At 45.9% G+C, this 26,981-nt stretch overlaps 1 protein-coding gene and 1 pseudogene across 5 annotated transcripts in view; both read left to right on the forward strand.

The window, feature by feature from the left end:
• LOC136624527 (zinc finger protein 502-like) overlaps positions 1–26,981 on the forward strand; it is a 71,647-nt pseudogene that overhangs the window by 22,397 nt on the left and 22,269 nt on the right.
• LOC136624352 (zinc finger protein 585A-like) overlaps positions 24,916–26,981 on the forward strand; it is a 188,413-nt gene continuing 186,347 nt past the window's right edge. For 4 of the 5 annotated variants that reach the window (XM_066598300.1, XM_066598297.1, XM_066598296.1 and 1 more), the window contains exon 1: positions 24,916–24,968. The gene's annotated coding sequence lies outside the window, so the exon portion shown is untranslated. The remainder of the gene's footprint in view (positions 24,969–26,981) is intronic. The other variant, XM_066598291.1, reaches the window with a different exon arrangement.

The following is a 26,981-nucleotide window of genomic DNA, read 5'->3' on the forward strand; positions in this document are numbered from 1 at the left end:
TCAGGGAGATATAGTGGCCCTGCCCGCCTGTGCTTGTCCACGTGTCCGTTGTTAAGTGGACCTTGGCAGTAACCACGTTGGTGAGGGCGCGTACAATGTTGCGGGAGACGTGGTCGTGCAGGGCTGGGACGGCACATCGGGAAAAGTAGTGGCGACTGGGAACTGAGTAGCGCGGGGCCGCCGCCGCCATCATACTTTTGAAGGACTCCGTTTCCACAACCCTATACGGCAGCATCTCCAGGCTGATCAATTTGGCTATGTGCACGTTTAACGCTTGAGCGTGCGGGTGCGTGGTGGTGTACTTGCGCTTGCGCTCAAACACTTGCGCTAGCGACGGCTGGACGGTGCGCTGAGAGACATTGGTGGATGGGGCCGAGGACAGCGGAGGTGAGGGTGTGGGTGCAGGCCAGGAGACGGTAGTGCCTGTGTCCTCAGAGCGGGGTTGGATCTCAGTGGCAGGTTGGGGCACAGGGGGAGAGGCAGCGGTGCAAACCGGAGGCGGTGAACGGCCTTCGTCCCACCTTGTGGGGTGCTTGGCCATCATATGTCTGCGCATGCTGGTGGTGGTGAGGCTGGTGGTGGTGGCTCCCCGGCTGATCTTGGCGCGACAAAGGTTGCACACCACTGTTCGTCGGTCGTCTGCACTCTCAGTGAAAAACTGCCAGACCTTTGAGCACCTCGGCCTCTGCAGGGTGGCATAGCGCGAGGGGGCGCTTTGGGAAACAGTTGGTGGATTATTCGGTCTGGCCCTGCCTCTACCCCTGGCCACCGCACTGCCTCTTGCAACGTGCCCTGCTGCTGCCCTTGCCTCCCCCTCTGAAGACCTGTCCTCAGTAGGCGTAGCAAACCAGGTGGGGTCAGTCACCTCATCGTCCTGCTGCTCTTCCTCAGAATCCTCAGTGCGCTCCTCCCTCGGACTTAATGCCCTTACTACTACCTCACTGATAGACAACTGTGTCTCATCGTCATCGGCCTCCTCACCCCCTGAAAGGTCTTGAGACAGTTGCCGGAAGTCCCCAGCCTTATCCCCCGGACCCCGGGAGCTTTGCAATGGTTGGGCATCAGTCACGATAAACTCCTCTGGTGGGAGAGGAACCATTGCTGCCCAATCTGAGCAGGGGCCCGAGAACAGTTCCTGGGAGTCTGCCCGCTCCTCAGAATGTCTCATTTTCATGGAGTGAGGAGGCTGGGAGGAAGGAGGAGCAGCAGCCAGAGGATTCTGAGTTGCAGCAGTGGACGGCGCAGAACTCTGGGTGGACGATAGGTTGCTGGAAGCACTTTCTGCCATCCACGACAGGACCTGCTCACACTGCTCATTTTCTAATAAGGGTCTACCGCGTGGACCCATTAAATGTGCTATGAATTTGGGGACGCCAGAAACGTGCCTCTCTCCTAATCCCGCAGCAGTCGGCTGCGATACACCTGGATCAGGAGCTCGGCCTGTGCCCACACCCGGACTAGGGCCTCCGCGTCCTCGGCCGCGCCCACGTCCTCTAGGCCTACCCCTACCCCTCAGCATGCTGTATTACCAGGAATGCAGAAACACAACACTGTAATTTAATGTGCCGCTTATTGGCCTGTGGTTGTAGGCTGAGTTCGCTTACGGAACGCCAGGAAATAATTTTGCGCAAGCCTGCTGTAACACTTAGCTGGCTGCGTATTTATTTGGAGAACTACAACCCGCAGCAGACACAGACCCAGAACACGGAGCAGAGTGACAGGCAGGCCAAATAGTTTTTTTTCAAATATTTTTTTCTAAAGGACCACTGCGTATATTCAATCTATATATGTCTTCTGGCCCTGCCTACACAATTCTGTCCCTGATGTGTGTGTCACGGAACTGCAGTGTTGTACTGTTATTAAGTGCAACAGAGCGGTGATTTCAGAGGCATGAAAGAATTTTGCGCAAGCCTGCTGTAACACTTAGCTGGCTGCGTATTTATTTGGAGAACTACTACCCCCAGCAGACACGAACCCAGAACACTGAGCAGAGTGACAGGCAGGCCAAATAGTTTTTTTTCAAATATTTTTTTTTTAAAGGACCACTGCGTATATTCAATCGATAATATATGTCTTCTGGCCCTGCCTACACAATTCTATCCCTGTAGTATTACTGCAGGGCGCAATGCTCTGCACGGCCGATATACCAAAAAAAAAAAAAAATGTGCAACACTGCTAAAAGCAGCCTCCACACTGCTGCACACTGTTAGATGTGGCCCTAAGAAGGACCGTTGGGGTTCTTGAAGCCTACACTAACTCCTAACACTCTCCCTATAGCAGCTCCGGCACCAACAGCACTGTCCCTCAGCTATCTCACAACGCATCTGAGGCGAGCCGCGGGAGGGGCCGATTTTTATACTCAGGTGACACCTGATCTCCCCAGCCACTCACAGCAGGGGGGTGGTATAGGGCTTGAACGACGCAGGGGGGAAGTTGTAATGCCTTCCCTGTCTTTCAATTGGCCAGAAAAGCGCGCTAACGTCTCAGAGAGGAAACTGAAAGTAACTCGAACATCGCGTGGTACTCGTTACGAGTAACGAGCATCTCGAACACGCTAATACTTGAACGAGTATCAAGCTCGGACGAGTACGTTCGCTCATCTCTATTGATTAGTTATTATAAATGTGTGTAAAATTACCAAGTACTTCATTTAATCCCAAACAATATACAATATAAAGAACAATACACAACACTCCAGAAGGATCCCATCAATACCATAAAAAAATCCCTTGTCGCGTTAATACAGAATGGTATTGAGACTAATAGTATTACTAAAACAGAAGGAAAATGTATACTACGAATTGAACCCGAAACACCATATTTCCACCATCTCCCAAAAATCCATAAAAATAGTCAAGACCCCCCTGGTAGGCCCATAATTACAGGTTTCAATTCTGTCACAAGTAGACTCTGAGTATGTAGATAGACAACTTCAAAAATACATGCGGAGCCTCCCTACATATTTAAAGTATTCTGGCCACTTAATCGACTTATTGACCGAAATAAAATGGAAAGAGTCCTACATTTGGTGCTCATTAGATGTGGAGACTCTATATTCGAGCATCCCGAATAAAAGGAATACAAGCCATACAAGAACAATTATCGCAAGACCCGCTGATGCCCAGCCAGCAAGCTCAATTCATTTCCCATGCGATTTCAATGACTCTAAATAACAATTATTTCACTTTCAATAACAAATTCTTCAAGCAAGAACGAGGGACGGCGATGGGTTGTAACTTTGCACCTACGTATGCAAACCTATATGTAGGACAGTTCGAATGGACGGATAATATTTCACAAAAGATTCATAGATGACATAATTATTTGGGAGGGGGAGAGGAAGGGATTAGAACGATTCATCCAAAATTTAAACAGGAATGAGTTTAACCTAAAATTCACCGATAACATCGATGCCGATAAATTAGTTTTTTTGGATTTCGAACTCAGCCACCAAAATAATATTATCACCACTACACACTTTCAAAAAGGTGGATTGTAACAGTTATGTTGATTTTTATAGTTGCCATGCCCGGCATTGGAAAATCAATATCCCCTTCGGGCAATACAAGAGGATAGGACGGAATTGTACCAATACTTCAGATTATGTGGAACAATCTAAACTTTGAAAACAAAGATTTTTAGAGAAAAACTATCCAGAAAAAATAATTGATGCAGCATTTAATAGAGTTCTAGGAGAACGAGAGGAGAGTGACAACTCTGATAATGACCCGTTAAATAGATATAGTGCTCAAAAGACAAGAGAGGAAAGACCAATCACCAATAAAAATAAAGATAAAAGTGATAATAAAAATAGAACAGCCTTTATTACTAAATTGAATGCTCAAGCTAGGGACATACGGAAGATAATACAGAAACATTGGTCCATACTACAAGAACAACCCCATATTACAAGCTCATTTGGAAAAAAATCCCAGACTCATTTTTCGAAAAAATAGATCTATACAAAACTTAATAGCACCTTCACGGACAGAATTGAAAAAAGCTAAAAAATTAGTGGTAAATGGTAAACCTGAGAATAAATTGGGTATATTCAGATGCAATAAAAGTAGATGCAAATGCTGCCAGCCTATAAAAAGACAGAGAACAACAATTGCCATGGGATCTAAGGAGGAGGAGATCATGTTAAAATTTAAAGATAGATTAGATTGCGATAGTAGATATGTCATATACATTGTGCGAGGACAGCTCGGTAGAGTGCGGGTTGGCGGCAGTGAGAGACGGAAACCAGAGGATGCAGTCCAAGTGCAGGCGTGACCTGCGTTTATGTCAGTCCAGAATAATCAACACCTATTCAGCCTTAGCTTCAGGCAAGAAAATAACAGTCCAACAAATGGATATTAGGCAGTCCCTGCCTGTCCAGGTCACACTCAGCAGTTGCACACACAGCAGGGTTTTCAGCTCTAGCAGGTATCCCAGGCTGCCAGGGTCCAGCAGCCATCTTATTCCCCCCTGTGTCAGTGCACCTGCTATTTATGCACCTCCTCCTGCTGGCTCAGCCTCGGCACCTGTGCTGCTTGAGCTCGCCCATACCCTGGAGTGGAGGAAGTGGAATGGATGGCCCCACTACCAACCTGATATCCATTCCAAAAATCCAGGCCCAAAGACTTTTAAAGGAAGACCTCCAGCAACTACTTGCTGGAGATTACATTGCCCTCCTGGATTCTCATGAACTTCCTCCAGTCCCCCTAGGCATAATAACGGAACCTAGGGGCGACGTAGCGACCATCCACTACTATGCCCCTCAGTACCTCACAACATGTTAGAAGGCAAATGTGGGATGAAGTATGTGGGAAGAACCAAAAATGCATTGAGGGCCCATGTATTAAATCATAAGTTTAATATAAAGAGAGGATATAATAAACATAGCGTGTCGCGGCATTTTACGGAGGTACACAGTTGTCAGCCAAATGAACTAACAGTAACCCCTTTAGAAGTAAGTCATAATAAATCCATAAATCAGTTAAGACGTAAGGAAATGTACTGGATTTATAAGTTGTGAACGTTCGTACCATTGGGATTAAATGAAGTACTAGAAAAAATATAAAAGGTTTATATCCCCGTCTTATATTGGTAATTTTATACACATTTATAATAACTAATCAATCAAGATTTTATAAGACATGTTATGGTTTATTATTATTGTAAAATTATATCATGAAATTATATTATTATTAGAGATGAGCGAGCACACTCGTCCGAGCTTGATGCTCATTCGAGTATTAGGGTGTTCGAGATGCTCGTTACTCGAGACGAGCACCATGCGGTACTCGTCTCGATTAAACGAGCACTTAACATTGAATTCAATGGAGTCAGCAATACAGCCGGCTCCATAGAAAGCAATGGGCTGCCGGCGAGCGCGGGATGAATTTTCAGGAAGGGCTTAAAAATATAAGCCCTTCCCTGAAATTCATCCAGAAATGTGTAAAAAGTAAAAAAAAAAAAAATACTCACCTTGTCCCAGCAGAACGATGTTAGCCCATTGAATTCAATGGAGCCGGCAATACAGCCGGCTCCATTGAAAGCAATGGGCTACCGGCAAACGCGGGAATGAATTTTCGGGAAGGGCTTAAAAATATAAGCCCTTACCTGAAAATCATCCTAAAATGTGTAAAAAAAAAAAATTTATAGTCACCTTTCCGCTGCAGCCGGAGTTCAGCCACGTCTGGCCAGCTGTTCTCCTGAACTGCTTTCTGTAGTATTCAGCAGCCGGGGATTTAAAATCCCCACCTGCTGAATGAGCTGCCTCTGATTGGTCACAGCCTCACCAATCAGGGGCAGCTCTCACTCACACCCATTTATGAATGAATTCATGAATGGGTGTGAGTGAGAGCTGCCCCTGATTGGTCCCTGCGCTGAGCCAATCAGAGGCAGCACTCACTCACCCATTCATGAATGGGTGTGAGTGAGAGCTGCCCCTGATTGGTCCCTGCGCTGAGCCAATCAGAGGCAGCACTCACTCACCCATTCATGAATGAATTCATGAATGGGTGTGAGTGAGAGCTGCCCCTGATTGGTCCCTGCGCTGAGCCAATCAGAGGCAGCACTCACTCACCCATTCATGAATTCATGAATGGGTGTGAGTGAGAGCTGCCTCTGATTGGTGAGGCTGTGACCAATCAGAGGCAGCTCATTCAGCAGGCGGGGATTTTAAATCCCCGGCTGCTGAATACTACAGAAAGCAGTTCAGGAGAACTGCCAGCCAGACGCGGCTGAACTCCGGCTGCAGCGGAAAGGTGAGTATACATTTTTTTTTCGCTAGTTGTGGTCCCCCAGGGGGAACTTTAAAAAAGTGAAAATGAGAGCAATAAAGTTTTAATAATTGTAAAAAAAAAAAAAGGTAATAAAAGTTTAAATAACCCCCCTTTTGCCATATCTATAATAAAAAAAATCTAATTAAAAAAAAGACAGTAGCCAATCCGAAAAAAAACAAAATATCCCCGCACTCACAGATCCCAAGGATACACTGTAGGACTCTGCAGTCCGTATAATACTTCTTTATTTTACATGCAACGCGTTTCGGCAAGTTCCTAAGCTTGCCCTTTTCAAGCATGACATAGGTTAAAACAATACATTTATACATTTCACTAAATTACAAAATGTTACTCACATTCCATTATGGACGCTGCTGCCAGGGCCATCATGTGTGCAACATCTGTACAGATGTGACCTTCTCATATTATTTCATGGAATGTCAGAGGTGTTAATTCCAACATAAATTGATCACTTGTGCTCAATTTCCTTAGAAATTATTCTCCGCACATTGTTCTTCTGCCAAAACACATTTGCAGGGCTCTAAAGGCACTCAAACATGCATTTGTTGGCTCAACCTATCACTCCAATGCTTGTGTGTAAATCAGTCCCGTTCACATTCAAACAGCAATGGCCGCTTCCTTATATTGCAGGGCTTCTTTAACGGACAGCTACTAACCATGGTCAATATTTATTTGCCACCTCCAGCTGATATCCAGATGCTGCATGATATCATGGCTAAGGTGATACTCCTAGAGGCAGCCCCACTGATATTGATGGGGACTTCCACCACCTGATGGATCTAATACGTGACCATCTGGAGGAGATGTGGCTCTTGAAGCATCCACACGATATTGCATACTCTTGTCATTCAGTGACTCATGGTTCTTTTTCTGGAATTGACCTGTGCTTCGGGCCCTGTGCTTTGGGCCCCCAGAGTGTCTTCCTTTGGTGTGTGACATCTATTATCTACCCTGAGGTATTTCAGACCACTCACAGCTACAGCTGGTCCTCAATTTGGGGGGGAAGAGATGTAATCCCCTTTGACTTGACCAACAGGATGTCTGCACCTATACTGACCAGGAGGCGGAGATTTACTGGGGAGTTAACGCTGCTTCGACATTTAAAGCCTTTAAATCCCTCAGTAAAGGGTCTTTTGCTGGGACCATCTCAGTTTATAGCAAGTCTCTGCAGCAGGCAAGGGAGGACTTGAAGCATTGTCTCTCTGAGGTAGAAACCTGTTATATTATGGCTCCCACTGAGGCTAATCACTCTGCACTTTACAGTCTGAGGAGAGAATATAAGTTACTACAGTTTGATTATACCAAGAAAACACTCTTGCGTTGTTTTAGCCCACCTTACCAACGAGAATAATGTTATTCCCCCCAATTGTAGGAATCCAGGACACATCTGGGGCCATGGTCACTGACCCTGAGCTCATCAATAATGTGTTTGTTGCCTTTTATACAAATCTGTATACCTCCCAGCCTGTTTGCCCTGATGAAGCCCTGAAGTCCTACCTTGACACTATTACTTTCCCAACATTACCCCAGACTAGTGTGACAATGCTGGATGGTGACTTGGAGCAGGAGGAGATTGTAAAAGCAATTCAGTCTTTCCCAAACAGGAAATCCCCAGGTGCCGACAGGCTCCCCATGGAATAGTACAAAAAACTGCAGAATTTATAGCCCCAAAACTCCTTGTGTTATTCAACAGCATTAGAGATGAGCGAGCAAACTCATCCGAGCTTGATACTCGATCAAGTATTAGACTACTTGAGATGCTCGCTACTCGAGTCGAGCAACAAGCGGTGCTCGAATAAATTTCATTTCCTTTCCCCGCATGTTTAGTGTCATTTTTAGCCAATAAACATGCGGGGAAGGTTTTACCACTTCCTGCTGTGACATGCCAACCCTCTCCACGTCTGCAGCAGTGAGTGGCTGGTGGGATCAGGTGTCCGCCGAGTATTAAAGCTGTTGCCGCCCGCGGCTCACCTCAGACGCATGCTGGCAAAGTTTAGGGACAGAGCTGCTGAGATAGGGAAAGTGTTAGTGTAGGGATTAGTTTGCGGTTAGGCAAGGATCCTGACTACAAGAAACCAACAGTTCTTCTTAGGACTTCTCCTCTCATTGTGTGCATTAGCATTTTGGCTAGCTAGGACTAGTAGTGCACCAATTTTTTTTTCAAGCATCCCGGCTGTATTCTGCCGACGTGTGTTGGTGTACGCTATATACCCGTGGGTGGGTGCGGTTTTGCAGTGTATCTACCAGTGCTATACAGTGGGTTAATTATTTCTGGCGCAGCTCAGCGTCTCTTAAATCTACCAGTCTCTGTGTGCGGTGAATTATCCCTAGTTCTCAGCGCTATTCACTGGTTAAATTTGTTCTGGCCTTGTTCAGAGTTTCTCAAATCTAAAAGTCTCTGTGTGCCATGAGGTAGCCCTAGTTCTCAGCGCTATACACTGGTTCAATTTTTTCTGGCCTTGCTCAGAGTCTCTCAAACCGACCAGTCTCTGTGGGCGGTGATTTAGGCCTAGGCCTCAGCGTTTTACAGTGGTTAAATATTTTCTGGCCTTGCTCAGAGTCTCTCAAATCTACCAGCCTCTGTGGGTGGTGAATTAGCCCCAGGGATCAGCGGATCTACAGATAAAAGTTTTCTGGCCCTGCTCTATCCTTTATCCTACATGATGAAGAATAGGGGTGACGGTCGAGGTCAAGGATGTGGACCTGGGCAGGGTGAAGGTGTGGGCAGAGGACGACGTCCTGGGCAGTGTGAAACAGTGCAGCTGCTGAGGGATTGGTAGAGCGTCGCGTATCTCCACTTCACAGCTTCATGTCACATTTTGCAGGTCCGTGTGGTAGACCATTATTAAAAGCACAGCAGTGCGATCAGGTGCTGATGTGGATAGCAGATAACGCCTCCATTACTTTATCCAACACCCAGTCTTCCACACAGTCCACTCCCGCCACCCAAGGGAATGCACCTCTGAATCCTCAGGCTGCTCCTCCTTCCTCCGAGCCTGGTCATTCCAGGAAAAGGAGAGATTATGATGAACAGGCATACACCCAAGAACTCTTCTCGGGTCCCTGCCCTGAGTCTGAAAAAACGGTTCCACAGCCACGGGAGGAGTTTGTCGTGACCGATGCTGAAAATTTGAAACTTTCACAGACTTCGAATTACTGTCTCAAGAGCTATTTGTGGATAATGAGGATAAGACACAGTTGTCTGTCAGCGAGTAGGTTGATAGGGCAGTAAGTTTGAGGGAGGAGCAGACTGAGGAGTCAGAGGAAGAGCTGGTGGACGATGAGGAGACTGACCCCACCTAGCTTGCAAAGCCTACTGAAGACAGGGCTTCAGAGAAGGGAGCAAATGCTGCAGCAGAACAGGTTGGAAGAGGCAGTGGGGTGGCTAATGGGAGAAGCAGAGCCAGAGCAAATAATCCACCAACTGTTCCTCACGGCACCCCCTCGCGGCATGCCTCCGTGAAGAGGGCTAGGTGTTCGAATTCTGGAGGTATTTTAGTTAGAGCGCAGACGACCGACGAGCAGTGGTGTGCAACCTGTGCCGCACCAAGATCAGCAGGGGAGTCACCACTACCAGTCTGACCACCACCAGCATGCGCAGGCATATGATGGCTAAGCACCCCACAAGGTGGAACGAAGGCCATTCACCACCTGCGGGTCACACCACTGCCTCTTCCCCAGTGTCACAACCTGGCACAGAGATGCATTCCCCCTCCCAGGATGCAGGCATGAGCGCCTCCCAGCCTGCACCCACACCATCGCCTCCACGGTCCTCCACTGCCTCCACCAATGTGTCCCAGCTCGGCGTTCAGCTGTCGCTAACACAATCGTTTGAACAAAAGCAGAAATACCCGGCCATCCACCTGCATGCACAATCTTTAAACGTGCATATCGCAAAACTACTTAGCCTGGAGATGCTGCCATACAGGCTAGTAGGCACGGAGGCTTTCCGCATCATGATGGCAGCGGTGGTCCCTCGGTACTTGGTCTCCAGGCGCCACTATTTTTCCCAGTGTGCTGTCCTCGCTCTACACCAGTACGTCTCACCCAACATAAACTGTGCCCTTACCAACGTGATAACTGGAAAGGTCCAGTTAACGATGGACATGTGGAAAAGTGCTGGCGGGCAGGGACACTACATCTCCCTGACGGCACAGTGGGTGAACTTGGTGGAGGCTGGGACCGAGTCTGACCCTGGGTCCGCTCACGTGCTACCCACACTGAGGATTGCAGGTCCTACCTCGGTGAAGGTTTCTCCGGCGTATTATGCCACCTACTCCAAACACCCCCCCCCCTTCTCCTCCACCCACTCCACCTCTCAATTACCACGTGTGAGCACGTTGCTAGCGGTAGCTCGAAGCGCTGCAGCACTGAGGTGGGAAAGCTTCAGCAGGCCATGCAGAAACTACTCCGCTTGGGAGAGAAGAGGCCCACCGCCCAAGAGCTGTTACAGGGTTTGACAGAGCAGACCTCTAGCTTTCATCACTGAACCTCCAACCAGGTATGGTCGTGTGTGATACTGGGCGTAACCTGGTGGCGGCTCTGCAGCTTGGCAGACTAACAAATGTGCCATGCCTGGCCTATGTGTTCAATCTGGTGGTTCAGCGCTTTCTGAAAAACTACCCCCATTTGTCTGACCTGCTCAGCAAGGTGCGTTGTGTGTGCACCCATTTTAGGAAGTCCACCACAGATGCTGCCACCCTCAGGACACTGCAACAACGCTTCCAGCTGCCAATGCACCGACTGCTGTGCGACGTGCCCACGTAATGGAATTCTACGTTGCACATGTTGGCCAGGTTGTACGAGCAGCACAGAGCCATTGTTTAATACCAGCAGCAACATGGCCGCAGAGTGGTAGTCAGCCTCCTCAGTTCTTCACAGAGGAGTGGGCATGGATGGCAGACATCTGTCAGGTCCTAGGAAACTTTGAGGAGTCTACACAAATGGTGAGCGTCGACGCAGCCATTATCAGCGTAACCATCCCGCTGCTTTGTCTGCTGAGAAGTTCGCTGCTAAGCATAAAAAACGACGCTTTTCAGTTGGAACAGGAGATGGGGGATGACAGTATGTCACTTGATAGCCAATTTCCTCCGTGATCCCTCTGTTCCATACAACTATTGGGTGTCAAAGCTAGACACGTGGCACGAACATGAGATGCTGGCCTACCCTGCCGCTAGCGTCTTATCAGAGAGGGTATTTAGTGCTGCTGGGGGATCATCACGGATAAGCGTACCCGCCTGTCAACTGACAGCGCCGACAGGCTTACACTCATTAAGATGAACAAAGGCTGGATTTCCCCAGACTTCTTTTCTCCACTGGTGGAAAGCAGCGAAACATAAAGATTTTTTCAGCTGGAACAGGAGAACCATGCATCCTCTATCACCCCAAAAAAGGGTAGAAGTTGCTTGGTCTATTCCTCTCTGATCTTCCTCCTCCTCCTAAACCAGCATGTCATCACGCTGAACAGCCAATTTTTCAGAGGGCCAAAAGGCTCTGTTAAAACAAATTTTTTTGGAGGGCTGCCTCCAGGCTCTGTTAGCAAATTAAGCAACTAAGAGCTCTATCTTTAAAAACGGTTTCACCTACACCGTGGGTAAAACAATTTTTCAGGGGTACACCTGTACTCTTGGTACACACATTTTACCGGGGTTCGCCTATACTCAGAGCAAACCAATTTTTCCGGGCTTCATCCAAACTCATAGCAAACAAAATTTTCTGGCCTTCGCCTATACTCACAGCAAACCAATTTTTCAGGCCTTTGCCTATACTCATAGCAAACCAATTTTTCTGGGCTTCGCCTACACTCTTAGTAAGTAAATGTTTCAGGTGTTCACCTGTACTCTCGGTACACAAATTTTTCAGCGGTTCACCTATACTCTTGATACACCAATTTTTCCGTGAGTCGGCTATACTCTTTGTACAGAAATGTTTCAGGGGTTCGCCTATACTCTTGCTACAGAAAGGTTTCAGAGGTTCGCCTATACTCTTGCTACAGAAAGGTTTCAGGGGTTCGCCTATACTCTTGCTACAGAAAGGTTTCAGGGGTTCGCCTATACTCTTGCTACAGAAAGATTTGTGGGGTTCGCATATACTCTAGCTACAGCAATGTTTCAGGGGTTCGCCTATACACTTGCTATAGAAAGATTTCAGGCGTTCGCCTATACTCTTTCTACAGCAATGTTTCAGAGGTTCGCCTATACTCTTGCTAAATAAAGGTTTGAGGGGTTCGCCTATACTCTTGCTAAATAAAGGTTTGAGGGGTTCGCCTATACTCTTGCTACAGAAAGGTTTGAGGGGTTCGCCAATACTCTTGCTACAGAAAGGTTTGATGGGTTCGCCAATACTCTTGCTACAGAAAGGTTTTGGGGGTTCGCCTATACTCTTGCTACAGCAATGCTTCAGTGGTTCGCCTATATTCTTGGTGCAGAAATGTTTGAGGGGTTCACCTATACTCCTGCTACAGAAATGTTTCAGGGGTTCGCCTATACTCTTTCTACAGAAAGGTTTCAGGGGTTCACCTATACTCTTGTTAACCCCTTAATGACGCGGCCATTTTTATTTTTCAATTTTCGTTTTTTCCTTGTTTTTTGCGGGATGAGTTGTATTTTTCAATGGTGCTATTTAAAGTACCATATAATGTACTGAAAAACTTTTAAAAAATTCTAAGTGGAGTAAAATGAAAAAAAACCGACATTTTGCCATATTTTAGTGCGTCTTGCTTCTACGGCGCACAAACGGCAACAAAAACTACATGATAACTTTATTCTATGGATCGGTACGATTACTTCGAAACCAAACTTGTATAGTTTTTTTTTACTACACTACTCTTTTTTTTTTTTCAAAGACATTAAATTTTTTTCAATTATTTTCTGCCGTCATTTTGTGCGCGCGATAACTTTTTTATTTTTCTGTCGACGTAGTTGAGCAAGGGCTCATTTTTTGCGGGATGTCCTGTAGTTTCTGATCGTACCATTTTGGAATACATACGACTTTTTGATCGCTTTTTATTGCGTTTTTTCTGGGAGACAGGGTAACTAAAAAAAGTGCATTTCTGGCGTTCTTCTTTTTTTTTCCGGAAGATGTTCACCGTGCGGGAAAAATAATGCACTACTTTGATAGTTCGGACTTTTACGGACGCGGCGATACCAAATACATATTTTTAATTTATTATTTAGATTTTTTAATAATAGATATGGCAAAAGGGGGGTGATTTAAACTTTTACAACTTTTTTTTTTTTTCAATTAAAAAAAACTTTATTGATTGTTTTTTTTACATTACTTTGAAGTCCCCCTGGGGGACTTTAAGATGCGATGCTTTGATCGCTCCTGCAGTATGACGTAATGCTATAGCATTACGTCATACTACTTTTTGACAGGCAGTCTTTCAAGCCACCCTGTGTGGATGGCTTGACAGGCAGTCTGTTAAGGCAGCCCTGGGGCCTTTCATTAGGCCCCCGGCTGCCATGACACCTGCACGGCTTCCCCGATCTCACCGCGGGGGGGCCGTGCGGGGCCGTGCTGAATTGACAGCGGCATTTAAATGGTTAATAGCCGCGATCGGCCGCGCGGCCGCTCGCGGCTATTGCCCGCAGGTGTCAGCTGTTATAAACAGCTGATGCCCGCACTGTATGAAGAGAGGTTGCATCGCAACCTCTTTTCATACATACCCCGCGGCCACAGGACGTACCGGTACGTCCTTGGTCGTTAAGGGGTTAAAGAAAGGTTTCAGGAGTTTGCCTATACTGTTGCTACAGAAAGGTTTAAGGGGTTCGCCAATACTTTTGCTACAGAAAGGCTTCAGGGGTTCGCCTATACTCTTGCTAAAGAAAGGTTTCAGGGGTTCGCCTATAGTCTTGCTTCAGCGATGTTTCAGGGGTTCGCCTATACTCCTGTTATAGAAAGGTTTCAGTGGTTCACCTATACTCTTGGTACAGAAATGTTTGAGGGGTTCACCTATACTCTTGCTACAGAAAGGTTTCAGGGGTTTGCTTATATTGTGGGTGCACAAAGACTTCCCGGAGCGGTGTCCAGCTATCTGACACATACACATTGTCCTGCTTTGCCCACTCCAATTTTTTCACGGTTCATGCTATCCTTGGAGCAATCAAAGGAACCGTAACTGATTTAATGAGACTATTACAGGGTCACTGTATACCTGTGGTGGCAACTTTTGCGACACCTCCTGCTTCAAGGCAATCTTTTGTTTTAGAATGGGTTGTTGAATTGTGGTGATGCTTAGATGTACCAGCATCCGAGTCCACTTTATGCCCACGTTTGTTGAGGGTGTGGGCAGAGGCCAAGGTCCTGGGTGGAGTGCAACTCTGCCATGTTTGGCCACTCTAATTTCTTAATACTTCATGCTGTCAATGGAGCGGTCAAAGGAACCGTAACTGATTTAATGAGACTAGATGCATTCTGGCCAACCAGGATTACTGGGTGTTCACCCTTCTCGACCCACAGTATAAGGAGAACCTTTCTACTCTCATTTCCGAAGAGGAAAGGAGTATGAGAGTGATGCAATACCACAAGGCCCTGGTGGAAAAGCTGATGCTAAGGTTCCCATCTGACAACGCTAGCGATAGAGGACGTACTTTAGTGGGACAAGTAGCAGGCAGCATGTCCAGCGCAGGCAGGTGAACACTCTCCAAAGCCTTTGCCAGTTTTATGGCTCCCCAGCCAGATTGTATTACCACTCCGCAGTCTAGGCTGAGTTGGAGGGAACAGTGTAAAAATATGGTCAGGGAGTACGTTGCCGACTGTACCAACGTACCGACTATAACCCAGTGGTGGGACTCTAGCGCAGAGTGGTTAGCTCTGAACATAGTTTGAGAGGCTTATTGCTAAGAAGCCCAACCTCGTGTGTATATACGATGGAGCCCTGGAGAGCAGCAGGAGGGACCTGGACTGAGTCTGCTAGATAATGTATTCCTTTTTATTATGTAATGCAGCTACAGCTTATTTGTGGGGTAGGGCTAATATTTCAAGCCTCCCTGAAAATCTCCAAAAATCAGGGTAGGGCTTATTTTCAGGGAAATGGGGTATCTATGTGGATCACATTCTGCACCCTTTTGTTGAAGCGCTTCCATCATATACCCGTGATTCCATAGACGTGCTTTGACAGATTGTGGGAATCTCAGTCAACAAGGGGGTAAGGCTTGCTAGCCTTGACATTGAGACTCTATAGTTCAATCCTCCATGGGGGTATGTGGTTTAGATGCAGTATGTCATTTCGTCTCACATATGTGGACCCATTTCCAGAAACACAATTAGTTTGTTTTGGATCTGTTAGTATTTATTCTTACACATAATTACTTTCTTTTAGAGTGGAAGTTTTACCCCAGCTATGGGGAGTCCATGTGCCTCTTCATATGCCATCCTTTACCTGGGCTGGTAGGAAGAAATTCTTGTGTTCAAGGAGCATTCAGGAACCTGAAATTCCTTTATTGTAACCTGGTTGAGACATTAACGACATCCTTATCCTGTGGGATGGCACCACATTGGCATTTCAGAACTTTGTTACGCATCTCAATAATAATGATCTCGGCCTAAAAGTTACCTTAGAAATCCAGAATCCAGAATGTAATTTCCTGGATATTACCATTAAAAAGAGACCAATGGCTGTCCGTCTTCTAGATTACATTGCAAGAAGACAGCTAGCAAAAGTCTTCTTGACTGGCGTAACTTACATCTGCACTCATTAAAAAAAGGGTATCCCCAAGGGGCAGTTCCTGAGAGCTCGCTGTAACTGTTCAGACAAGGCTAGCTATGATAAGCAGTTTGGTGATTTAAGTAATAGATTTTAAAAAAGGTGTTACACTAAGGGAATTCTGGATGATGCTCATGACTTTGAGATTTCTTGCAGGAGGCAGGAACTACTGGTCCCTTGCTCCCGTCACAAAAAAAGTGATAAGATCTGGATTATAGGAACATTTGACCTAGGGGCTAGACAGGTGCGCAAATGCTCTCAACCGATATTGGAGAATCTTGAGAGAGGACCCGGATCTAGGTAAGCCTTTGTTATTGCAAACCAATATTCGCTCTAGGATATGCGATTTGTGGTCCAAATTAAATTGTTTAGAGGTAAGCTGAGCTCAGGAGACTAACGGTAAATCACACAGCATAAGATGTGATCCAAAGTAATCTATTTATTTGAGTGACAAGCGACCCCTTTATAGGGTCACATGTTCAATTACAGTAATTCAAATCTATTATAATTCATTTGTTACTATTGGGCAAATTAAATAATATAATAGATAAAGGATTTAACATCTAAAATGCCAACCAAAAGCACGCAGGTGCAGAGTTAACCATACATGATTAACTTTTTGGAACAGTAAATCTAAACAAGTTGCTTACATAGAATGTTTGTGATATGTCAGTTTAACCCGCCGCGCCAGTCTTAAGGGCACAGTGGCTATCTTCTGGAGCAAAAGTCTTAGTGATTCACTCAAGGTTTATTAAAGAAACATTTAACCCTTTGTTTTGCCAAGTTGAAAGGCAACAAGTTCGGATACGGCTTTAAAGAAGGACAGATGGGTTGATGCAACTCAATTTTATTAATACCGTGTTTCCCCGAAAATAAGGCACCCCTGAAAATAAGACATCCCCTGAAATTTGCAGAAGTTTCAAATATAAGGCACCCCCCAATAGTAAGGCATAGTAAAGTGTGCAGGCAAGTCATCCCCGTTGTCTCCTACCTCCAGATGTATAGGTAGATCTGCTGTTATCCTGTCACTGCTGTGCTGTATGAGTGTGCTGTTGTGAGTCCCCTTGCTGGCTGGAAAAGTCCATACTGTACGTTCTGTTCCTGCTGTACATGTCTGCTGTAATGAGCTCCCCCTGGTGGCCGGAAGCTGCAATACCATTCCTGCTTACAAGTGGTACAGGAACCTGTCTGCAGACAGGTAAGTTACTTTACAGCCCTTATTTTTTTATGGCTCTGTGTGTGAGTCAGGCAACCTGTGTGTGATTCTTAAGGCTGGGTTCTCACAGAGCGTATTTCCAGCGGAAATCTCGCAGTTTGGCCACAGCGATAAACAGTGAGATTTCCGCCAGGAAAGCGCTGCTTCAACACCCACGGCACTCAGCCGCTTGTTTTGAAGCGACCTGGCTGCACGCTTTTCTGTTTCTGTGGCCAGTGAATCCGTACCACAATACCGGCTTCTCCCAGCTTTGCCGTGACAGATTCGCTGTCCCATGTGGACGAGATTTCTGAGAAATTTCGTCCACAAAGCTGGCCAATTGAGGGATTAGCGGCCACAGAAGGATTTGCTGCGGCGAAATAAGACACCCCCTGAAAATAAGACGTAGCGCCTATTTGGGAGAAAAAAGTAATATAAGACGCGTCTTATTTTCGGGGAAACAGGGTAAGATGATAATCGATCAAAACGGTATAAAATACGTGGTAATTAAACCAAGTTACATGAAATAGGTGATATGGCATACACTACTACAATATTCCTTATGCAAAGGTTAAGTACTGATATCACCAAGGGTTATACATGAATCATATTCACCTGACCTAGGAATATACTCACATCACAAACACATCATCTGTCTTGGATCATCAACTGCAGGAAGAGGGAGCGAAAGACAGAACCAATCCCATCTGTAGGATGCTTCCGTAACATCATCTGTCTGGACGTCCATTGGAGAAGCGGGCAGCGGAAGACAGAGAGCCCCTGGGTAACTACACCATGAGAGAGCGTCCCCTGCTCATGAGGCTTCTGTCTTCCATGCATCAACTCCAAGCTTTTATGCACTATAAACTAGCTTAGTCATCTACTATGTCCTAAGCTGCATCTGTGCAAAGAACAAAGGTTTGTTTCCCTCAAGTTATCACACAACCAAAGGGGCCACATTTAGAGTGTAATAAGACCTTCAGACAATGGGGATGTTAGCACTGGATTAACTAGGCTCAACAGGTCTTTACCAGAGAGGTTCATAGTCCAGACAATGATGTGTTCAGGGAAAATCAAATTACATCATCAGTGTGTGTGTGTGTGTATATATATGTATATATTCATGGCTGCTTCAGATACAAAATGGCGGGCTACAAACAGTCACTTTTATACATTTTCACCACGATCCACCCTTGGCTATTTGTAGCTATTATAACTCAAAGGTATCATTTTCGAATTCTGTTTACCTACTTTGTAAGTTATACAACAACTCCATAATGTGAGTAAAATACATAAAATTAATACAAATAACATAGGATGAAATATCCAATTTGAAGTCTGGGAAGCAGCAGGAGACCAACCTGTAAATATATCATACCAATGATAGTTTGGTCTGTTTTTCAAGTTCTATTAATGATTGATTAGTGACCTCTAAATGTTTCTTTAAATGTTCCGTATGTCTCATTAGATTAAGAATCTTCGTAAGAGACGCTGTAAGATTTGATGCAGGCAATGTGTCTGGATGCCAATAGAAAACGAATGATTGCTCTATATCTGGCAAAAAAGTATAAATTTCATTAAACCAATATAACAATGAAACATTACGCAAACATCCTGAAAAAAGGTGTAGTCAAACTGTATAATCGAGTTGTATTACTTTGATTTGTAACTATGCAAATATACTGTGGGCCAATCTCTACAAACATAGTAAACCGGGAAGGTAACACGGTCCAATCACATATACTAACTGAATGCTGCAAAAGACATGGCTCATATAGTGCTGTACCCTGCCCATCCAAAGTCTTGTCACAGTTTAGATAATCAGGAGTATGATTTTTACTATCAATCATTACTAGAGATGAGCGAGCCTACTCGGCCACGCCCCTTTTTCACCTGAGCACCACGATTTTCGAGTACTTCCATACTCGGGCGAAAAGATTCGGGGGGGCGCCGTGGGTGAGTGGGGGGTTGCAGCGGGGAGTGGGGGGAGGGAGAGAGAGAGGGCTCCCACGTTCCCCACTGCTACCCCCCGCTCCGCCACGCCTCCCCCCGCCCCCCCCCCCCGAATCTTTCCACCCGAGTACGGAAGTACTCGAAAATCGCGGTGCTCGATCGAGTAGTTACTCGAAACGAGTATATTCGCTCATCTCTAATCATTACACCTTTAAATTTAGGTAACCAGTATTGATAAGGATGGGCATGTGGACCAAATATTATTGGAAGAACTACAAATCTACACATCCAATCAAAATGTTGTATTTTAAAATAATTAAACTGCCCGGTACAATAAGTTTCTGTACATTTTACACTTTGGGGCTATCCAAACATCGACTGGGATTATATTCTTAAAAATATTTCTCCATAATTGCTCATTATTGGTCATCAGATCTGATTGTGCCTTATCTCTTTCATGTATCATGTAAACATATTGCAAACTACACTGCGTATATTTAAGAAAAACACTCATATTACTAAATAAATCATGCTGTAAAGCAAAATCTAAATTAAATCATGTTACTACATCCTTATTAGAGATGAGCGAGTATACTCGCTAAGGCACTACTCGCTCGAGTAATGTGCCTTAGCCGAGTATCTCCCCGCTCGTCCTTAAAGATTCGGGGACTGCCGCGGCTGACAGGTGAGTTGCGGCGGGGAGCAGGAGAGAGCGGGGGGGGGGGGGGGGGGGAGAGAGAGAGAGATCTCCCCTCCGTTCCTCCCCGCTCTCCCCCGCCGGCTCCCGAATCTTTGCTCGAGCGAATAGTGCCTTGGCGAGTATACTCGCTCATCTCTAATCCTTATTATAACCTAACATAAGACGTTGAGGGAGAAGTATTGATGGCATCCACTGTGCCAGTAACTTAATTGATTGGGAAAGCTCTGTTCCCACCCTTGACGCTTTATTTTTCATTATTTTTATATTAATTGAATTCAGGACACCTACTCCAGTTCCAAGCCCTCCCAACAAGGTATCATACCATGCCCTTTTCTGCCTGATACACTTCTTTACTTTTGGGAAAGAAATATTAAAATGTATTACCGTTTTCTGTGATTTAGTGGATACATTTTGACAAGTAGCAGGTATTTTTACTAGATTATCATTACCGTATATACTCGAGTATTAGCCGACCCGAGTATAAGCCGAGTCAATATGTTTTACTACAAAAAAACTGGTAAAACTTATTGACTCGAGTATAAGCCGAGCTAGACTCAAGTATATACTAGGTAAGAAAAAAAAGCCCTCCATACTCACCTCCCAGCCGGCGTCTGTGCGGCAAGCTGCTTTAGAATTCTCCCCACTGTCATCTCACTGCTCAGCTCTCAAATTCCCCGCCATCAGCACTGTGTAAGTAAGTGCTGTGATTGGATCGAGTGCCAGTCATTCACTGATGGGCTGTGAATGATCGAGCGCCGGCTGTGATTGGCTGGCGCTTGAACCAATCACAGCATTGATGGTGGGGGATGGAAGAGCCAAGCAGAGAGGACAGGTGGGAGAATTCAAGCAGCTTGCCGCATCACTGCCGGGAACACAGGAATTCAAGCAGCTTACCGCACTACCGCCGGGGACACAGACACTGTCTGGGAGGGGAGTATTGAGGTTTTTTTTTATTAACCCTTTCCTGACTCGCGTATAAGCCGAGGGGGGCTTTTTCAGCACAAAAATATGTGCTAAAAAACTAGGCTTATACTCGAGTATATATGCTATATATCTGGGGCTTTATGGGTAGCATAGTAATTATAAATACCCATGGTAACCTATTATAGACTTGACTAGCATTCTGGCACCATACAGAATACAATCCTTTTAAAGATATTGATTGATTAAATATATCTTGTTTACAACATTGTTCATTGTTCTTTTTGAACGTATGTAGATTAAGTCTTTTATCCAAATCCATCATGCAACTCTGATCCATATTACAGCATTTTATGCTGGTCTTATTATCATATATCAGCAAATAGGGGTCTTCTCCATCCTTGGGTTGAGCATAAACACGTCCAGAATGTTCTTTTCCTCTATAAAGTTGTGCTATTCCTTTAAAAGTAGCGTCCGCTATTGTACACACTTGATTGAATGTACATGTGAAACTATCTTGTTTTCTCAATTGGGTACTTTTTGTCCATTGCCATCTCCATTCTAGATCTGGAGTTCCATCGGGTGATCTGATTGCTGTCAACCGCTCTCCTGGGGTAAGTAGGTTTGCCAAAGGAACCACAAGTGCCAGCAGACCAATCATCCGAATATACCAATGAATCTAAAAAGATCAAACAGAATATAATTACTCTGAGATAACATCTTTCTGCTGGTACACGTCAAACAAGACCTTACTTCAGACAATGGGGATGTTAGCACTGGATTAACTAGGCTCAACAGGTCTTTACCAGAGAGGTTCATAGTCCAGACAATGATGTGCTCAGGAAAAATCAAATTACATCATCGTCCGCCGGGGTATTCAGGGTATATTACTGGCTGCTCTGTTGTGGGGGGCCTCTGCAGCATGTCCAATACCGCAATACTGGCTCTAGCCAGCAGGTGGTGCCATTGTATAATGGCAGAAAGAGAAAACCCCCTAGGAAACTCTGAATCCAAAATTGGATTGCAAAGGGTAATATCCATAAATCCTCCAGAAAGATGAATACAGTGAATAGAGACACAGAAGATGGCTACGCATAGGATAGAACATGGAGTCATATCCATTTTACTAACAGTTCCCCCTTTTGTGGCCGATTCATCATGCTACCCGGCTTCTCCCCCATACCGTCAACGACATGACCTCTTCCTCAAACCAAAACTTGAGCTAACCACTAGGTAATGTGTTGCCTTCCCTATCCAGGAAGATGGAGGTTCCAAGGAGCCATCCATAATCCTCTGATCACACCCACATAGGGTGGCCCCATCCTGTCCCTAAGGCCTCTATTCTAACCCTGGGTCTGCGAGCAGAGGATTCATGTCTGCCGCATGCTGGGATAGATGATGAATGTACAATGTAACCATTGTGTCGTATCCGAGTTGGATCTCACCTAAACAACAAAACCATATTTTTATTTTTAACTAAACACTTCGATTCTGTGTATTACTGGACCAATTAGTGTATAAATACTAGATCAGGCATGCACTGAATACAACAGCTAAGAAATATACAAAGTTACCACTATACTACAAAGTATGCAGAAAGATAAGCAAAAACCCAAGAATACACTGAACCGAGAAGTCAATCAAACTATCAGGTTGAAATAACAAATACTACACAATTTCTTACATCTATGATGGAATAACATCAATTCTAGCTCTGATTTATAGAATAGCATCCTAAGGACCTTGTATATCCACCAGTAATGAGTCAAAGGTCTATAAGGTAGCATTAACCCTTTCCAGTCCAATGTCGGGCCTGCCCCGACATCATAATTTCCTTCCGCAGCTCCGATGTCGGGGCAGGCCCGACACTGCAGTGCAGGAGTGGATCTGCACCCGATCGTCAGGCACATCGGGTGCAGATGCACTCCTGCACTGGTCCTCATCGAGGACCCCCGAGGAGAAGGCAGAAAGGGTTTTTAACCCTTTCTGCCTTCTCCTTTACACATTACATAGCGCTCAATTAGCGCTATGTAATGCAGGGATTCCGGCCGGCGATCATGTGACCACCGGTGTTACCTGACCCCCGGCGGTCACAAGAACGCCGAGTCGGGAGCCTGCACCGTGGAAGGACCTGCTTACCTGACCGGCGTCTTGTGCATTCTCCTTCTGTCTCCCGGCCCGGCGATCATGTGACCGCCAGGTGTCACCTGACCCCAGCGGTCACATGATCGCCGAGCCGGGAGCCAGAAGGAGAATACGGAAGACGCCGGACAGGTAAGCAGGTCCCTCCCTGCACCCTCCTGAACTCTGTCAGATCAGGAGGGTGCAGGGAAAATGTATTTTTTCTCACCCATTCTCCCCAGCTCCAATTTATTTGGAGCTGGGGAGAATGGGTGAGAAAAAATAAATGGATTTGAAAGGGTTAAGAGCTCTTACTAAATCACATAATAAATCATTTATTACCCTGCCACTAGTTATAGCCAGTCCCCAGACCCCCTACTAATGACGCTCCCAGAGCTATGACTTCACTATTGTCACGTCCGTGCAGCACCCGAGCACCACGCTCAGCACAGATACAGGGTGATGTTCACAACTTACAGTAGCTGATAGACACTGAAGAACATTGCACACCACAACTGACGTACGTAACCAAGATGTAAGGCCCATGCAACACCAAAGTAATTGCCTTGATAAAGACAACCCCACGGTCTTCATCTTGGGCCTTGATTGTCCATATAGGGACCCCTGGAGAGATGAACTGAACAGCAAGCACAGCAGAGCTCCAAACTCCAAGTTCTCCACTATGGAACGAAATAAGCAGCACTGAGCAAAGGGAGGGGTGAGAATATATAACCACTACACACCTGGGAACTGGCAGAGTGAATGGAAAACCACACTTCCACCCTACTATCAGCATGACTAATCCAGCAGCAAAGCAGACAGCTCCAGCAGTCTTTGCACATGGTCCATTAACCTGACAAAGCACGACAACTATTACTCAGCAGTGTGGAAGGTCTATCACAGGCTTCGGCTGAATTCACACGAACGTATATCGGCTTGGTTTTCACGCCCAGCTGATATACGTCGTCTCTCTCTGCAGGGGGGGGGGAGGCTGGAAGAGCCAGGAGCAGTGCTCTGAGCTCCAGCCCCCTCTCTCTGCCTCCTCTCCGCCCCTCTGCACCATTTGTAGTGGGACGGGGGCGGGGCTAGTTTGTGTAACTTAGCCCTGCCCCCGCCCCGCCTCCTTTCATTGCAAATAGTGCAGAGGGGCAGAGAGGAGGCTGAGAGGGGACGGGAGCTCAGTTACTGCTCCTGGCTCTTCCATCCTCCCCCCCTGCAGAGAGAGTCGATGTACGTTCTTGTGAATCCAGCCTTCAACTGCTACACAGGATTCCCTGTAGCTCCAAACTGTAGTACAAAACCATAAAAAACAACAGCATAAAAGGAAACAAACTATCGCTAATAAACTAAAACTGGGAAGGGATCTGCCTAACCCGCAGATTAACTGTCCGCCTTGCACACGCTCGGCTCCGCTCCTCCTCCTCGCGCACGCTCGGCTCCTCCGTCTTGCACACGCTCGGCTCCGCTCCTCCGCCTCACGCATGCTCGGCTCCTCCGTCTCACACACACATGCGGCTCCCCTCCTCCATCTTGCACGCGCTCGGCTCCGCTCCTCCGCCTCGCGCACGCTCGGCTCCGCTCCTCTGTCTCACACACACACGCGGCTCCCCTTCTCCATCTTGCACACGCTCGGCTCCGCTTCTCCGTCTCGCACTCATGCTGCTCCGCTCCTCCGTCTCGCACACGCTCTGCTCCGCTCCGCCGTCTCGCACACGGTCTGTTCCATTTGTCCGTCTAGCACTCGCTCAGCTCGCTCCTTCGTCTCACACACACTCGGCTCCGCTCCTCCTTCTCACACGCTCGGCTCCGCTCCTCCGTCTCACACACACACCCGCTCGGCTCCGCTCCTCCGTCTCACACACGCTCGGCTCCGCTCCTCCGTCTCCCACTCGCTCGGCTCCGCTCCATCCACTCTCTGAATACATCCTCACACAGCAGAGTCCTGCATCCACTGAGCAGAGAGACCTGGTCATGTGACCCCCTTGTCTCCTCCCACACACTGATCACATGACGGTGACATCATCACAGGTCCTGTAAGCACAGAACAACCCCACGGCTCCTGTCCGGCTGCAGGTGGAGGTATGTGGGGTCTCCAGCACTGGGGGGCAGGTATCATTAACCCCTTCAGCCCCGGCCTCCCCATGGATTTCCCCACATGTGACGTCTTTCTGCAGAACAAGTTAGATTTTTCATTGACGTCATTTTGGCTTCTTATAATTTATTAATCTATATATATAAAGCTGAAAGCCCTGACTGACTCACTGACTCACTGACTCACTGACTGACTCACTGACTGACTCACTGACTGACTCACTGACTCACTGACTGACTCACTCACTGACTGACTCACTGACTCACTCACTGACTCACTCACTGACTCACTCACTGACTGACTCACTGACTGACTCACTGACTCACTGACTGACTGACTGACTGACTGACTCACTGACTGACTGACTCACTGACTGACTGACTCACTGACTGACTGACTCACTGACTGACTGACTCACTGACTGACTGACTCACTGACTGACTCACTGACTCACTGACTCACTGACTCACTGACTGACTCACTGACTGACTCACTCACTGACTCACTCACTGACTGACTGACTCACTCGCCAAAAGTTCTCCAACTTCCCGATATCGTAGAAACATGAATTTTGGCACGAGCATAGATTATCTCCAAAATAGGAAAAGTAATTGGGTCCCAACTCGATTATTCAATTCTATGCGCAAAAGAATTAGCGTCCAAATTTTACGTACGAAATGTATTTTTTTCACTTTCCGGTGTCATAGAAACGTGAAATTTGGCACAGGCATTGAATATATCATAAATAGGAAAAGCTAATGGGTCCCAACTCGATTGTTCAATTCTAAGCGCAAAAGAATTAGCGTCCAAATTTTACGTATGGAATCTAATTCTCTCACTTCCTGATGTCATTTTATATAAAGGAAACGTCGCATGGTTGCCTCCACGTGGTATTTCCTGGGTAACGCAGAGAACTATGCAAAATGGTGAACATATGTTTTTCCTCGGTATCTCTAAAGTAACCACGACTTCATAAGATTTCCGTGTGAACACCAGATAAACACCAGTACCAAATTAACTCGGGCGAAGCCGGGTATATCAGCTAGTATTTATATAAAGACGAAAGCCCTCACTGACTCACTGACTGACTCACTGACTGACTCGCCAAAAGTTCTCCAACTTCCCAATGTCGTAGAAACATGAAATTTGGCACACGCATAGATTATCTCCAAAATAGGAAAAGTAATTGGGTCCCAACTCCATTATTCAATTGTAGCGCAAAAGAATTGGCGTCAAAATTTTACGTACGTAATCTAAATTCGTCACTTTCCAATGTCATAGAAACTTAAAATTTGGCCCGAGCATTGATTATGTCATAAATGGGAAAAGTTAATGGGTCCCAACTCGATTATTCAATTCTATGCGCAAAAGAATTAGCGTCCAAATTTTATGTACGGAATGTAATTTTCTCACTTTCCGGTGTCGTAGAAACGTGAAATTTGGCACGAGCATTGATTATGTCATAAATAGGAGAAGCTAATGGGTCCCAACTCGATTATTCAATTCTATGCGCAAAAGAATTAGCGTCCAAATTTTACGTACGGAATCTAATTATCTCACTTGCCGGTGTTATAGAAACTCGAAATTTGGCAGGAGCATTGATTATGTCATAAGTAGGAAAAGTTCGTAGGTTCCAACTCGATTATTCAATTCTAGCGCAAAAGAATTGGCGTCGAAATTTTACGTGCGGAATGTAATTTTTTCACTTTCCGGTGTCATAGAAACGTGAAATTTGGCAGGAGCATTGATTATGTCATAAATAGGAAAAGCTAATGTCGTCCCAACCCCATTATTCAATTCTATGCACAAAAGAATTAGCGTCCAAATTTTACGTACGGAATGTAATTTCTTCACTTTCCGGTGTCATAGAAACGGGAAATTTGACACGAGTATTGATTATGTCATAAATATTAAAAGCTAATGGGTCCCAACTTGATTATTCAATTCTAGCGCAAAAGAATTAGCGTCCAAATTTTACGTGCGGAATGTAATTTTTTCAC

Source organism: Eleutherodactylus coqui, chromosome 4, assembly GCF_035609145.1.
Source record: "Eleutherodactylus coqui strain aEleCoq1 chromosome 4, aEleCoq1.hap1, whole genome shotgun sequence".
In the NCBI taxonomy this organism is placed as follows: Eukaryota; Metazoa; Chordata; class Amphibia; order Anura; family Eleutherodactylidae; genus Eleutherodactylus; species Eleutherodactylus coqui.